Source organism: Plodia interpunctella, chromosome 10, assembly GCF_027563975.2.
Source record: "Plodia interpunctella isolate USDA-ARS_2022_Savannah chromosome 10, ilPloInte3.2, whole genome shotgun sequence".
Lineage (NCBI taxonomy): Eukaryota > Metazoa > Arthropoda > Insecta > Lepidoptera > Pyralidae > Plodia > Plodia interpunctella.
In genome coordinates, this window is record NC_071303.1 from 8,256,392 (window position 1) to 8,272,045 (window position 15,654).

Genomic DNA, 15,654 nt, shown 5'->3' on the forward strand with positions numbered 1-15,654 from the left:
CTAACTTACTTTGGGGCTAGCTCAATCTGTGTGATTTGTCCTAATATATTTATTATTTACCTACTTATTCATTTCGCTATAACTTTCGAAGGGCTGAACCGATTTTCATGAAACATGTCTAAGAACACTCAGGATAAAATTATCTATGACACAAAAAAACTAAACGAAAATCGGTTTATCCGTTTGGGAGCTACGATGGCACAGATAGATACACAGCCAGACACGTTGAACTTATAACACCTCTCTTTTTGCGTCGGGCGTTAAAAATTGATGATGTTTCATGCCGCGTGATACTAATCTGACTCATGTATTGTATATTTCATAGAACATTTACTTATTTCCGGTAAAGGAAGAATGAGGAACAGGAACAGGAAACCTGCACACTAGTTAATAATAATAATAGTTGACTAAGTATTAAGTTTACTGTTTATGGCGGTAGGTAAACGTGATGTCAGATGTCTTTAGGCGATTCGGATAACTGACACCGGGGGGTTTACCATCATCTCTTAACGCGATCCACTTTACGACCTAAACTGAACTGCATCGCAAATTCGTACCATCGACTTAATTTTTAGTATGAATGCGATTCATTTTAGGTGCCTACATTGAACTGAGTTGCGTATGAAAAAAAAAAGAAATAAATAAATAGGGATTTAATTATAAATATTTATCTTTTTAAAGTGATATTTCAGGAATAGGTAAGTGAATAATTATTTATTATATTTATACAACATAATTAAAAACGAATATATTATTATGATATTAAAAACGAAAATCTAAATTAAATTTAAAACTAAAATAATATATCATTTACAAAAAAGTCAAACCGCCGGCAATTCGTTGACTCCTGTAAGTTTCGCCTATCTATGTGACAAATTTTATCAAAATCGGCCTAGTAGCTTTTGATTTTATTCATTACAAACAATATTTTCTCTTTACAATATGGATGAAGTCCCCTTCGCGTCTGTCTGTACGCGACAAACTCAAAAATGATAATGTTATTCCTGTGGAAGGTTTACGTGTATAGATGGTCAAGTAGATATTGCATGAAAGGGTGACAACCTTTCATGCAATATCTACTTGACCGATTGTTATGAATTTTGGTACACGGGTTGAATACAACCTGGAATAACACATAGGGTACTTTTTATCCCGAAATTCCCACGGAAGCGAAGATCCGGGACTAGTTTTTAGACATTTCCATTCTAAAGGCAATATATTCCTAGAATATCGTTGTTAAATAGTCTATTAGTGTAAGAAGTTTATAATACACGATTGCACACTGCGTCATCACCATGCCGTGACCACTGCCAATAAGTGAAACAACAATAGAGGAAGAGAAAAAATACTGCCCTCTTACTTTTTATATAATCGTGCACAGTAAGGAGCGTCAGCAACACAATTTGATTTATTAAAGTTTACGTGTTTGAAAATAAACACGTAAACTTTAATAAATCAACTTGCTGACGCTCCTTACTGGAAGGGTATGGTGACCACTTACCATAAGGTAGACAGGCCCACTTGCAGGTCTGATCTAGAAACTGAACTAAAGATGAGAAAAAAAGCGAATTTGAATCATATATGTTTACCAGCCTTACAGAGTACGCGATAAAAAAAATACTGAGATTTTGCTATGAAATTCACGCGGGCGAAGCCGCGGGCAAAAGCTAGTTGTTTAATAAAATTACTTTTTTATTTACTTTTGGAAGTTGCCTATTTTTATCACCGAGACAATAATTGTAACACATAATGCTTACCAAAAAATATACACATAGTATTGATAAAAATAAATATGTGTACTTGTTTAATTTTATCCAGAGTTTATCGAGTAAACATGTAAGCGGGTCTTTGTGAGATATTCTATGTTGCATTTATGTCGTTGTGATATGGCCAAGTAGTTAAATGCAAAAAAAATTACATTGAAAAATTTAACTACATTCATTAATTTAGATATCTGTAACAAAATAATCATATCTTTACAAGTTAATAGATGTTGCCCGGGGCTTCGCTCCCGTGGGAATTTTGAGATAAAATATAGCCTATAGCAATCTTGGAGAATGTACCTTTCTAGTGGTGAAAGAATTTTTGAAATCGGGTCAGTACTTTTGGAGATTTGGAGAGTACAAACTCACAAACGTTTACCTCTTTATAATTATAGTGTAGATTTTAATGAAACACTTTGTAAAAACTTTGCCTAAGTGAATCGCCTGTCTGTACCCTGTCTTTTATGCACTTGCATTTTTTACAACTACAACTGTATGCTATTTTTATTTTTACACTATCACTAAATATGGTACGCGTCACAAAAACTTTTCTAATAAAGAACGCTAACGATTCCGCATTAAAATACCTTGCTTGCTGACGGTATCAAGCAAAAGGCAGATTGACAAGTATGAATACCTCTTTAATTGACATTCATTTCGACACAGCTCTAATTAGGATAATTGTTGATTGGAAAAAAAAATACGAATAGCATGTTGTACAACCAGTGGAAACATTCATAGCATCTGAATGGCTGAATACCGAATTAACTTCATAGGCTTTTTTCGGTGCCACACCGACTTGTCTGTCACTTCGCCCGATCGATGTTCGCCCAACCGGGCGAATTTGTCACATTCAAGTTATTATTTTGTTGTCTTTAATAAACTCGGTTGTAAAAAATCTGTTCAGTCAGTGAACATAGTAATAACTAGGTCGACGCCGGGACCAGTAACAGTCGAACGCATGTCAAGTTACCCTGCTTGGAACTTTACCCCGCGTATAAAAAATAGCTTGAAAGCGTGAACTTCCTATAAACAGTCATTTTAGGTCTTTCACAAAACTACTTGTATGTAAAATTTCAAAATGATCGGTTGAGCAAATTGAGCGTGAATAGGTAACAAATAAATAAACCGATTTACTTTTGCATTTTATATTTAGGAAGGATTGGATTTGGAGGCAATTGAATTATTTATCGGGCGAAACGGCAAACGGGCGAAGTGATGAACAAGCCTATCGCGCCAACGAGTTGCATTTCATTGTATGTAAGTGCAGTTAAAGATAGACGATCAAGTCACATAATTATTTAATGAAGGTTTAAAGAAATCTTGTCAGTACCTAGGACCGGACCGGATTGGACATATGGTATAATTGTAATACCATGTATTCTATATGAGTCCACATGGACCCTGGTGTAATGAAATGGTTGAACTCGGATAAAATGTTGTTTTTGTTTTAATAAAGTTATTTTACGTAAAATCCCAACTAATATAATAAAAAAATGCTAAAGTTTGGATGTGTGTAAGGATATTTTGTTACTCGTAAAAGCTACTGGGCGAATTTCGATGAAATTTGGCAAACACTTGGTACACCTCCGGTAAAATATTTAGATCACACGCCACAAGAAGCAGACTATGAACGTTTGTCCACGCAAACCGTCAAAAGATAGAATGACGGAGTTCATACGATAGACGGCCATTTTGTAAATAGCCATAATAATTTACAATATTATGTCTTTATAGAAAATATCAGACATCGTTTATACCAACGGAAATGGGCAATAGAAAAATCGAGCCGAGGCAATTATCATATTCAACAGCTTTTTAAATATTAAATCCATTTGTATGTTAATTATTATAATGCCTACGTTACTATTTTCGGTTAAATGAGTGGCCGATAGTACGCCATAAATTGTCTCGAGTAAGATGTTAAATCATTTTACTTTTAGGGTTCTTCGAAAAACAATTCGGAATAAATAATTAGTTTGATGTTAAATTAACTTTAAAAAGAAATAATAGAGCAAGATGAAAACATCTCTGTCTCTCTTTCTCACTTGAGCGATTTCCTGGTATTTTCCTCAGCCATTGAACGTCGGAGCCCAGGGTTTTTCTACTTTTTAGTCTCCACTTCGCACGGTGGTCGGCATCCCTAGTTGTCAGACTATTGGCTATGGTAGACATAACTTATGTATCTATATGGGATTTGTACTCCAATCCATGAATTATTTCTACCAGTCAAACGGTAGAAATAGTTTCATATATAGTGGGCAAAAGAAAAAGAACAATCTTGTCAGTTTTGTTGGAAATTTATTTGAAATGAAACGTTTTCCATATTACACAGTTAAAAGTGTCACAGAAAACTACATTAACAAGAATATCAACGCAGCTTTTATATTTTGTCTCTTACTCTAATTTTAATATAGCACATAAAAAATACAAAAATAAAATTTATTTGATTTAAAATGTCAATTATGTTCAATGAATTTATATTTTATTAAAAGAATATTTTCTATATTTAAAACTGTCATTTATAAAAGTATACGGAACCTTACACCACAAATTCCGCTCACGTTTTTGTTTTATGAATAAAACATCACTGACGACTGGCAGTCGAAATGGAAAATAGATAGACCTAGAATAATTTACTGAATATAACTTTATTATCGTGGACACAATGGCCGTAGGGTAACTTGGACATCTTGTATGTATTTGAAATTGACAGTTTTTATTGCACACAAAATGGACAAGGATGAGTGTATCCTTGTCCATTTTCATCACATGTCTTTGATCAGTGTATCAGAATTCGAAATTTTAAAAAGAAATAGTTTGTTCTTTGAAAAATAAATTTTATTTTATTCATTTTTTATTAGCGGCCTGTTTCTCGGCTTCGCTCGGATACACACCTAAACCTTCTTCAAGAATCAAACGATCTATAAAAAAAATCCTTATGTAAACTGAAATATACTTTTATTATACCTACTATTATTATTACTAAATTTTTCTTCGTGGTATGGAGTGCTTTTGGGAAATATAAAGCTAGCTCTCGTCTATAGCTTCAGCCGCGTGAAATTCTCAAGAAAAATTCCTTTGTCTCGAGATTACAGATATTTTACTTATTTCTGTGAATTCACAATTATTTTAAACAGTTGGTCATTAAGCTGTTCCTTGGCTCAATGCACGTATTGGACAACTGTATGTGTTGTGTGTAGCTTTTATAATAAACTAGTTTCGGCCTGCGGCTTCGCCCGCGTTTATTATCCACGGGAACAATTATTTTTCTGGGATGCAAGGTACACTAATCCTTCCTTATATCCTCCTTCTTAATACTTTAAACTACATTGATGCAAAACTTTAAGAATATTGTTTGAGTAGATAGAGCGTGAAAAGGTAAAACAAAAAAACTTTCGCATTTTTAATATTAAATAAATAAAATGAACCGTCTCTAACGTCTGCTCTATCTCTTCCTAATATTTGTATACCTTATGGAATGAAACAGCTACAACGTTTCTTGGCATTGACTTACGTGGAATGTAACATCCACAACGTATTTCTTGGCAATATTAATGCAGTGGTTTGCCATCTCGTCTACCGTTAAATCAAACAAGAGCTACTCAGCTCAAATTGATTTAAATTTCTTGGTACCGTTAGTCCCAAATTATTAAAATAAAGATATATATGGACAAAATCACACAGATTGAGTTAGCCCCAAAGTAAGCTCGAGACTTGTGTTATGAGATACTAACTCAACGACTACTATATTCTATAACATAGTACATATATAGATGAACATTCAAGACCCAGGTCAATCTGCAAAAGATCATTTCCCATGTTGACCTGACCGGGGATCGAACCCGGCACCTCCAGCTAGCAGTCCGGCGTGATGACCATTAGGCCACGGAGGTCGTCAAGATACAGTACTTAGGTTATTGGGACTACAGTTCGATTATCTCGCGGACACGCGGCGGTCATAAACTCCTAAAGACCTATAAGGCTTCCATGAATTAAACACGTACACGTCATTGCGTCCACACGTTCTCTTTTTTACACGATATGGGAAAAAGAGACGACAGCATGTGGACGTAGTAACGTGCTATGTGTTTCTGTGTTTCGTGGTAGGCCTTCGATTTTTTCTGTAAGTGCTTATTTTGTGGCGAAAACTTTATGTTATGCATATATTGTAAAAGTAACGAAAGAATAGATATGGTTATTAAATATTATTCAAGATTGTGATTCACCAATGATTCAGATGCCATAAGACAAAAGAAAAATTACAGTGAATCATAACATAGCTTTGCGGTTATGATGTTATAATGCTGGCATTTTTTTTTTACCGCAAACATTAGCAATCCTGCCCTACTAATATTATATATGCGAACGTTTGTCAGGATGTATGTGTGTTTACTCTTTCACGCAAATTCTACTGGACAGATTTGTTATGAAATTTGGTAGACGAGTAAAATATAACCTGGAATAATACATAGGGTATTTTTTATCCCGAAATTTCCATGGGAGCGAGCGCCTGGGCGAAGCTAGTTAATAAAATGTTGACCTGAGCTCTCTATTTTTCCTTAAAACTTCCTCAGGGATCAGACTATCTATTACAAAAACCTGCATCAAAATCCGTTGTTTGGTTACTAGACTAGCATACATAGGGACAGACAGTGAGTGAATCTCTTGCATACAGCTTGCTACTGGAGTGGTATATACTCATTTTTGTTGACCTCTTCATAGTCGTATTCCTCATGACTATCGGGTCGTGGTCATTACATGGAATGAAACACACGTAACAACATTCTTAGCATTATTAATGGAGTGGTGGGGGTCTTAACCATTACACCACCACCGCTTTTTGTTGTCCAGCCAATCATAATTTGACTTATTTTTGATACATCGTTATAATTTCTCTTTATAGTTAACCTATCACTTCCCGCGCGGCCCGATGTTACTGAGTTGTCGTTCAATCGTTTCTATATTATCTCCAAGATGATATTATTTTGATATTTTTATTTAATAGATGTTTTATATTATTTATTGTAGTTATTTATACATAAGAGATATCGAAAAAAGTGTATTAAACGATTTTTTCACTTCGTGTTCTTCATCAGGCGGGAGCGTAGCAATATGGCAACCCCAAGAGCACGGTATGAAGTTCCTACGGTGAGTTACGTAGGAACTCTATACCTCGCTAGTGGTAATCACCGGTGTTTCCTCTTCTTCTCTCTTCCAGATCACCGTGGAGTCTTCTAAAAACTTCTTCACTAGTTAGAGCATTTCTTCTTATTTTCTTTTCAGTTCTTCTTCGATTTCTGGATTATCTCGTAAATTTTAATTTATTTTTGAATTTGATTACAATACAAACTTAATAATTTAAGTTTGTTTTTATTAACAAAAATATATGATCGAATAACATATACATATATTGTGCATATATCTTCCTTGTATTTGTTTTTTGCACAAAGAAGTTATTAGAAACAAAAGAATAAACTAAAACAGACAAGGTTTTGATTAAAATAAATACTTTAATAATAGAGTAGAGAAAAAAAATATTTTCCATCCTATTTAAAGTGCGAATAACATAACGAAACATGATACCCTTGCGAAAAAACAAATACGAATTCATAAAAAAAGAAAACTTAAGAATAGACATTTAAGCAAGGAAAAACAAAATGACACAGCAAACTAAAAGTATCAAATTAGGTAGTTAGTACTGCATTTTTTCACACGATTCGATATTCAAATTTAAAATGCAAAGATCACACAAAGGTACAGAAAGGTGAATTGGCATTACATTCCACGCTTCCAGATGGCAATGGTAGCACAATAATTAATTTTGTAGTTTGAAATTACCATATTTTATCCTAAAGAAGGGATTTGCTGTAAGCAGATAAGTTACCAACCCCTTAAAGGTACGGGTATGCAAATAAGTTTCGCCGTGGGAAGCAAATTTACATAAGAAATTCGAGTTAAGCACAACAACAAAATACAGTAGCGAATTTTATTATTATTTTCGGGAACAGGGTTTGAAGGTCAAGGATTTGCATATACAAGTATGGGATAATTCAATTCTAAGATTCAAAAACTCCGATCGGAGCGTATCGGGGAGTATTTTTTAGAATGGTTGAAATATAGTATTTGTGTCAATAACTAACATTTTAGTGTCAATCAAGTTTCTGCTAAATACTAGCAGAAACTTGATTGGATTTTGTAATAGTTAAGTTACATTTTTTTTGTTTTTCTATGTACGTGTAACTGTTTATTTCCCAAATAAAAAAAAAACAGAACTATAAAACAAAGGGATTTTTCTGTCAGGAAACTGTAATTCCAGATGTTTTCAAGACGTAAACTTACCTAAGTACTTAAAAAAACTGTTTTAAGAAAAAAAATCGCGCGTTTCCCCTAATTTCTGAAATTATGACATAAAAATATATTTCATATGTTCATATTTCGATAAAATAAATTATTATAATATTAATTTACTATAATAAATAACCTTCAATGAACAACCTATTATATAAAACATATGCTGTAGACTTGTTTTACTGCAAATTATCATATAATAGATTACTATTAGATAACAAATCATTAGACTAGTAAGCAGCAGGCCTATAGCCGCTCTAATAATAATGTTTATGAATTCATTATAAATTTATGCTCTTGATCTTGACATATTAATCAATAATAAAATTGAATGCGTTATATATATTTGTATATTTTTGTTTAGTCTTGAAAATAATTTAATAATAAAGTAATCCGCACGATTATGGCGATTTGGGGTCAATATTTTTATTTAAATCAATTTTACATTTATAAATTAAGTTTTAATTTTAGTTCCTGATTCATTACAAAACTATAGAAAAAAAATGTATGATAACAAGTTTATTTATAAATAAAAAATAGTTTTAAAACATACCATTTCTATGGTTGTTTTTAAAATAAATAAAATACGAGTATATAATATTTTTTTTCTAATTACATCTATATTTCAAGATCATCCATTTAATGACGTCATATTAAGCTAACTATTACATCTCACCAAACAACCGTCATTAATACTACTTACATATAATACCGGCGCTAATGTTTTATATATTAAATGTAGACTTAAAGCTAACTACACATGTTCTGTAAAGTTCAATTTTAATGAGCCGTAACACGTTCTTGACGTTGGACATGTCTGCCCCCTCTTTATAATTAGGACAGGAGTGCAGTGCCAACATTACAACATGAATTTATGTACCATGAATGAAGAAATGAAATTAAAAGGAAATGCCGACATATTTAAATTTAAAAAAAGAATAATCGATTCTCTAAGAACTAAAAATAATGGAAGGCTTTCGTCAAAAAATACCTACATTCGAATCGTTTCATCTGTTGACATATAATTGTATTACGAGTGTGACATACTTATAGGAAATATTTCAAATTATATTTAAAAAACGTTATAACAAACACAGTGGTATTTTCACAGTCCTAATCAAAAATAATTTTATGCTTTTTTTGAAATTTTTATTATTTTACTTCTCTTTGTCGTTAATTATTTATTTTTATTTTCAATACGTGTAGAATGAGTGACACAGAACGACCTCGATTTAAAATGATATTCGACGGAATTCCAGCAGTTAGTAAGATTTACCAAACCTTCTTCTTGACTAAGTTTCCAATAAGAAAAAAATTGTATGAGAAATTATTACCATAACAATGAAAATATATAACACAAATTTAAACTTTATCAAAAAATATTATACAAAAGTCAATATTTAGAAATAGGTATTACTAATATTCGTATTTTTCGCACACGTGAATTTCGGACGCAATTGTACAATTGTTAAAATGTTTACTACTATTTCTCTTTAGTTATTTATGTGCAAAATAAGATCTGCCTGGCGATATCGTTACATGAAGATGGCGGGCGAGAGACGAGTCAAACAAATCCCTCTCATTTTAAGGATTTGCTGTTGAAATTAGTTCGCAAATCTGAGGCTTACCCGGCCCCTGTTACAGATGTAGATGGGAAAGGGATGTAGATAAATAACCCTAGCCGGATTTGCGGCAGCATTTACGTTGCTTATTGTTTTCTTTGAAATTTTGAGTTAATAGGAAAATACCTAGTCTGCACAAAAATTCAAGGTTGTTATTGAACAGACCGTGGTCTGTCAGAAGCTGACCACGAGTGTTCTTAAATGTTTAAATTCAAAACTTATGTCAAAAAAGAAAAAAATGATTTATTTTTAATTTGATTTTAACGTTATATAAAGATATAAAGATCATCAGTCAGAAACATGGACCTATTCGTTCAAATTATGAATTTAGAATAACCAATAAATTATTTCCTAATTCTAATAAGAATTTCAGACTTATTCACATTCTTAAATCAATTAGACAAGTATTAAAACATTTATAAATTTACTCAAAACTTAATTAAACAATTCGAGTCCAAACACACAAATCCAGGTGAACAACATCACGCAGTATACGTGTGACACGTGCGAATGAAAGTTACCCGTAACGCGATTAAACCAATTTCCCTAGCCTAATTCCAGCTAAATATGTATGAACGTCTCAATCGAACAGCCACGCAACACACAATAAGTGCGGTTACACACGATACATAACATATAACTCAAGTAGCGAAAACGGATTCCTTAGAAACTTGATAAGTGAACGTTGCGTGCTAGCCACCAGTTTCCTCGTAGTCACTGACGCGACGCGAATGCCCAATAAATACGACTGACGCGTGAACACCGAGATTTGAATATTTAGACAACAGAAGTGGCGTATATCTGAAGGAAATAGGGGAAAGGGATGACTGCCACCGACGTGGACGCCAAAGATGCTGGATGCTAAAATATAATAGGAAATAAGAAGACGAGAAGTGGTGCAATGGCCTGCTCTATACATCGGAGTCTGGCCTGTACAAGGCTGTAGTGCTATCTCTTTCCAGGGCGTTCTTGGAATTCCAATGTCTAAGGGCGTTTGTGGAAAAAATATTTAAGTGTATTAATAGAAGTGTCGTATGTGCCTGCCATAATCCACATAAATTCCTTAGAACTAATTAAATTAACTAGCATTCAAATTATTTTTCGAAGATATCAGATAGCACTTCTATTTGTCTCATTACTTCAAATTCTGTGTGTAAACAATCTTCTATCTTTGAAAGCGTAGAGCCACTCCTTTTTCAGAATTCAAACTTGGAACGCACAGTCAGTACTGCCAAACAAATAGCCTTAAAAGCAACCTACTCACAATGCGACGAAGCGAGAATACTGCTCATGCGATTCGACTACGTAAATACTTTCTCACATACCACACATCACGAGTGCCTTAAAGATTAGGTGGAGTATTTTAATGCAGCGGATACAATACAAGCCATTTGCCAAGGAAAAAGTCGCCTCTGCCAAAAGCCATTGCATGAATGCGTACGTTTATGGCGACGACATTTCCCGCGCGTTCCATATTCAAATTTTATAGGCGCAATTAAAAACATTGTAGGGGCTAAATGCCCGGCTCTCCTTACATAGACAAAGATATTTTGCGTTTAAATAAAAATAAAAGAGAATAATTTGCGGCCAGTGCGAAGCGAGTTTCATTAATCGTATTCTTACACATGAAATACAATATTGCAACACGAACATTGAAAATGAAATAATACGTCGGGAACCCTCGTAGGGGCAAGCTAAGCGTTTTCTGTAATTATGTGTTAAGTTGCAGTTTAGACTCTCCGACTGCTTTGTTTCGCCTCGCCATTTTATTTTGAATTATGGCGCTGTTTCGTTCGAGAATGCACTTGCTATTTGTCGGGCCGCTAAAATGCAAACAGTCGTTTCAGGGAGGCGTTTAATGGCAGCATTTTAATGGCCATTTCGTACGTTATTTGTTACATTTATGGACGCTAATAAAAGTGTAAAGTATATAAATTATATTTTTGGATTTTTTTTTGGTCGACTCACGTTTCAGCTGTTATCCGCCAACTTTAACGTAGTCTCATTCACATTAAATATGTTATTTTTACTAAATTAATTTGTGAAATTATTCGCATTTGCTTTTTATTCATTTTCGTATAAATGTTTAGCTCCCCTACTATACAATCACTATCTACCAGAACATTTCTCATTTCAAGAGCATCGCATTGCGAGAGGGATCTACCAGACAGGAAATATACTATTATCAGTCCCTCCAACACACCAACACATAATACACACACGCATACCGTTCATATAGGGCGCGTACCCCACGAATTACCCCTGAGGGTAATTTTTACCCCATCATCGAACGTCGCCACCCACTCGACTCATCATTCGATATTTGAATTACTTATAAGCAAACGAAATTCGTTTTATTTTTATTTATTCACTTTTGCGGTCTCGCTGGCCACTTTTAACGTAATTATCTTGTTAACTACTTCTGCTTTTAGGTTTACTTAGTACATTTTGTAAAGAAATAATTACATTGTAATGATATAGCCTTTGGTTTGCTTTCGTATATATTTTTTATTTAAATAAAATTAATACCACAGACTATTAAAAAAATACAAGTAACGCGACTACAGATCTAGAGATAAAGTAGGCAGAGAAATATTTTTTAATTGGATCTGTTGTCTGTCCACAAAAAGATAAGGTTATTTATAGCACAGAATTAAAATGTTATGTATATTTTTGAAACACGCAGCACTTCTGATACACATATAATGAATACACTCAAGAGGTTTATTTCTTGCAATTTTTTTCATTATGAAATATAATTTAAAAGAAATAATGTTTTTGGTAGGTTTTGTACCGATACCAACCAGAGATGGGTTTACACCTGGGCATGAACTGGGTTGAACGTTTTTGCCCGGGCGTGAACCACATCCGATACCAACACCATAATTGTTTCTACCCATGATGATTGCTCAGTTTATTCGCTTTTTCGAAGTTGCACTTAATTTAGTTTCGTGGGGTCGCGTGTGTTGTTGATTTGTGGTGCAAGTTCCATTATATGAACAATAAAAAACAAATAAGATTTGAGCCAATTTATTTAACTACTCGTGTTATAAGAATAATGAATAAAAAAATGCGGCTCATTTTACAAAGAAAACCTTAGATATATATCTATTTTATAGTAAATATAAAAATCTAAATGCTTTTATAATTATTTAAAAAGTTTTCTACGGCAACTGCTATTAGACATATCATAAACAAAACGAAAAATATCACAAACAATTTCAAAACTCCATATTCGTTGCCCACACATCGATCTAAACGCCTAAAGGGGAAAACTACGCCAATAAATTAGATTCAATATTCGTTGATTAACGCTATCCTTCTCGCACCTATACTGTTAGAATAAGTTAGAATATTTGTCCGTGTGTGTACATTCGCACACACGCTAACACACACTGCTAATTTGTTTTGACATATTTAAACGAACGACCACCTTTCCCGCCTACAAGTTGCGTTCGAAATTTGAAGGGGTTTCGAAATTCGAAATTGTAAAAAAAATAGTTGTTACCATCAATGATACAGAGTCCAAATTCGCCTCGAATTTTTGAATTTCGAAGAGATCATTCCGTTTTATTGTTGAGCGTACGCGATTGAGTTCTCGCATATCTATTATATTCTGGCCAGACCCTTTTAGATTTTTTTTTGCCCTTTGTAGTTGAATTCGCGCAATGTTCCTCTACAACGCGTGCCGTTTGAGATATTGCTTCATATCATAAAAAAATCTTTTGGTAGCGATCAAAGGTACACCTTTTTGTAACAAAAATATTTTGTTTAGTATTCATAACCACAGAGCACGGTGCATTGACTCAAAGATGACGCTAGCCTTTGTTTTGGAGTTAACCTCTAATTATGCACGTATAGTATTTTACACGTATAGAGGTTTCGTGCAGACGGCAATACGTGTCATTAGCGAGTCCAATAGACGTCGACTAATTATTACAAAATACGTAACACCAGGGTTCCCGGGGCACAATGCACAAAGACATCTATTGTGTAATCCAACAATGGAGTGACTCACTCCTGACGGTCAGAAAGACAATGAGACCACGCTCTTCTAGGGCCCGTATAAAGCCGATATGCATAACGGATATCGGGGACACTAAAAACTAAAATATCAATAACCACTACAATTACAATATAAAAACGTTGAATAACCTCACCGCAAAGCACACAGCGCATCGGGGTCGGCAACCTGAAACAAAAGAGTTTATAAAATAAGTATCGTCATCAAGAATTGAATGCAACCGAAAAATAATATAATTTAAGAACGCATCCCGGCCGCAATAGCAGCCAGTGAATGGCGCACAGAAAAAAAAGAAAATCAATCGCTCGGAAAGAAAACCCATCAATCAGCGCAGTCATAATGCAACATTTCAATGTGGAATGATTTTTTGTTTGCAGTTCAAAACCCGCACGACCTTGCCTCGGTCAACCGCGCGCGTTTTATCCTAGCCGAAATATTGTTTCTGAACCACAATGTTTTTGTAACTAGTTTTTGTGGCACTAATTTTACAATGGCATAGTTATTTACATGTAGCTAACGATGTAACAATGTTTGACACGCAATGTGGAGCGGTGACCGTACACTGTACAGATGTTCAGGTTCTCGCGTGAATGTCAAACCTCTCGTTCAAGGTTAACTGAAGAACGAGTATAAATGGTTTAACAAGTTACAGTAAACAATTTGCTGGGACCCGCGAATTAAGGTTTATTATTTAGTTTTTATTTGATGCTAATGCATGCTCGATGCGATGTGTCACTAGCCAGTCACACTGCGCGGTGTTCGCACGGAAAGTGAAAAATGACGATTTGTATTTGGAATGGAATGGCCGATTGAAAGAACGAATCATTTTTTTTCTTTTAAAAGTTCTTTACATGAGTCAGTCAGTGTATGTATTATATTATGATACTGGCTGTTTTTGCGTCGAGGATGAATTTGCGATATTTTTTGCAGTTGAAGCAATGGCCGCCACGACCTGCATGACCTGGCTCTTTGTTGAGTATATCCTTTATCATTTTTGTGTACAAATTGCCCGATGTAAATAAATGAGCCACGTCGAGGGATCGTTGTCTCGATAAAGTGTCTCGAATCGGAACGAACTCGATAAAAAACCTGATATTAAATTCGTCAGGGAAAAATGATTTTGTGCCTTCGTTAGTCAGAAGGCGTGGTTGAATCATCAGTTTTGTTAAACCGGTCTATTTTTATGTTATTTTTACTATTTGAATAAGAAAATAAGATTTTTGACATAGACATTTTATGACTTTGTGACAGACAAATATAAATTATGATATTTTTTATTATCAAAAAGTTATTTTTGCGGTCATTGAATAGAGTAGCACATTATTTTTTGTGGCATATTTATTTCTGGCACTCTGGCATAGTCGTATACTACGAAAGCAAAGTTTAGCATTGATATCAGATTTTTTGACTTTGCTGCTCTATTATAAAGTCCACTTTTTAAACCTTTAATTTTGGGTCATCGTATAAAATTTTATGACCAGATAGTTATCGTACCTAAATTACAATTTAATTAACCGTTTCGACCCGTTTGGAAATTTCCGAAGAATTTTATCTCGAAATACGTAGTTAATGGACAGTGGGGTCTAAAGATAAACTAATAGGCGAAGCACTTTCAAAATAGTCACGAATATCGTTGCCTATCTGTAATGCCGTTACCGACAATATTAGTAAGCGATTTGATAACATTAAATACTTGGAATGGTGCAATAGTTAAAGTCATAAATTGTTTTTATGAAAATGTAAAGAAGTTGTTTGTTATTTGTCACGTTTTTCATCTTATTTCCCTCGAGGACAATTTTCCGCAGTTGGGCCTCTTGTCAAGGCCCTTTCTGCATGCGGAGTCTAAGCCGCTGATAATTCCAGCCAGCCCAGCTCCTTCTGGAAGCGGAGCACC

General features: G+C 34.1%; 1 long non-coding RNA gene across 1 annotated transcript in view; it reads right to left on the reverse strand.

The window, feature by feature from the left end:
- Positions 1-9,294: 9,294 nt before the first annotated feature.
- Positions 9,295-15,654, reverse strand: part of LOC128672947 (uncharacterized) — a 30,608-nt gene continuing 24,248 nt past the window's right edge. The window contains exon 3 of the long non-coding RNA XR_008405015.2: positions 9,295-13,928. This is a non-coding gene — a long non-coding RNA (uncharacterized LOC128672947). The remainder of the gene's footprint in view (positions 13,929-15,654) is intronic.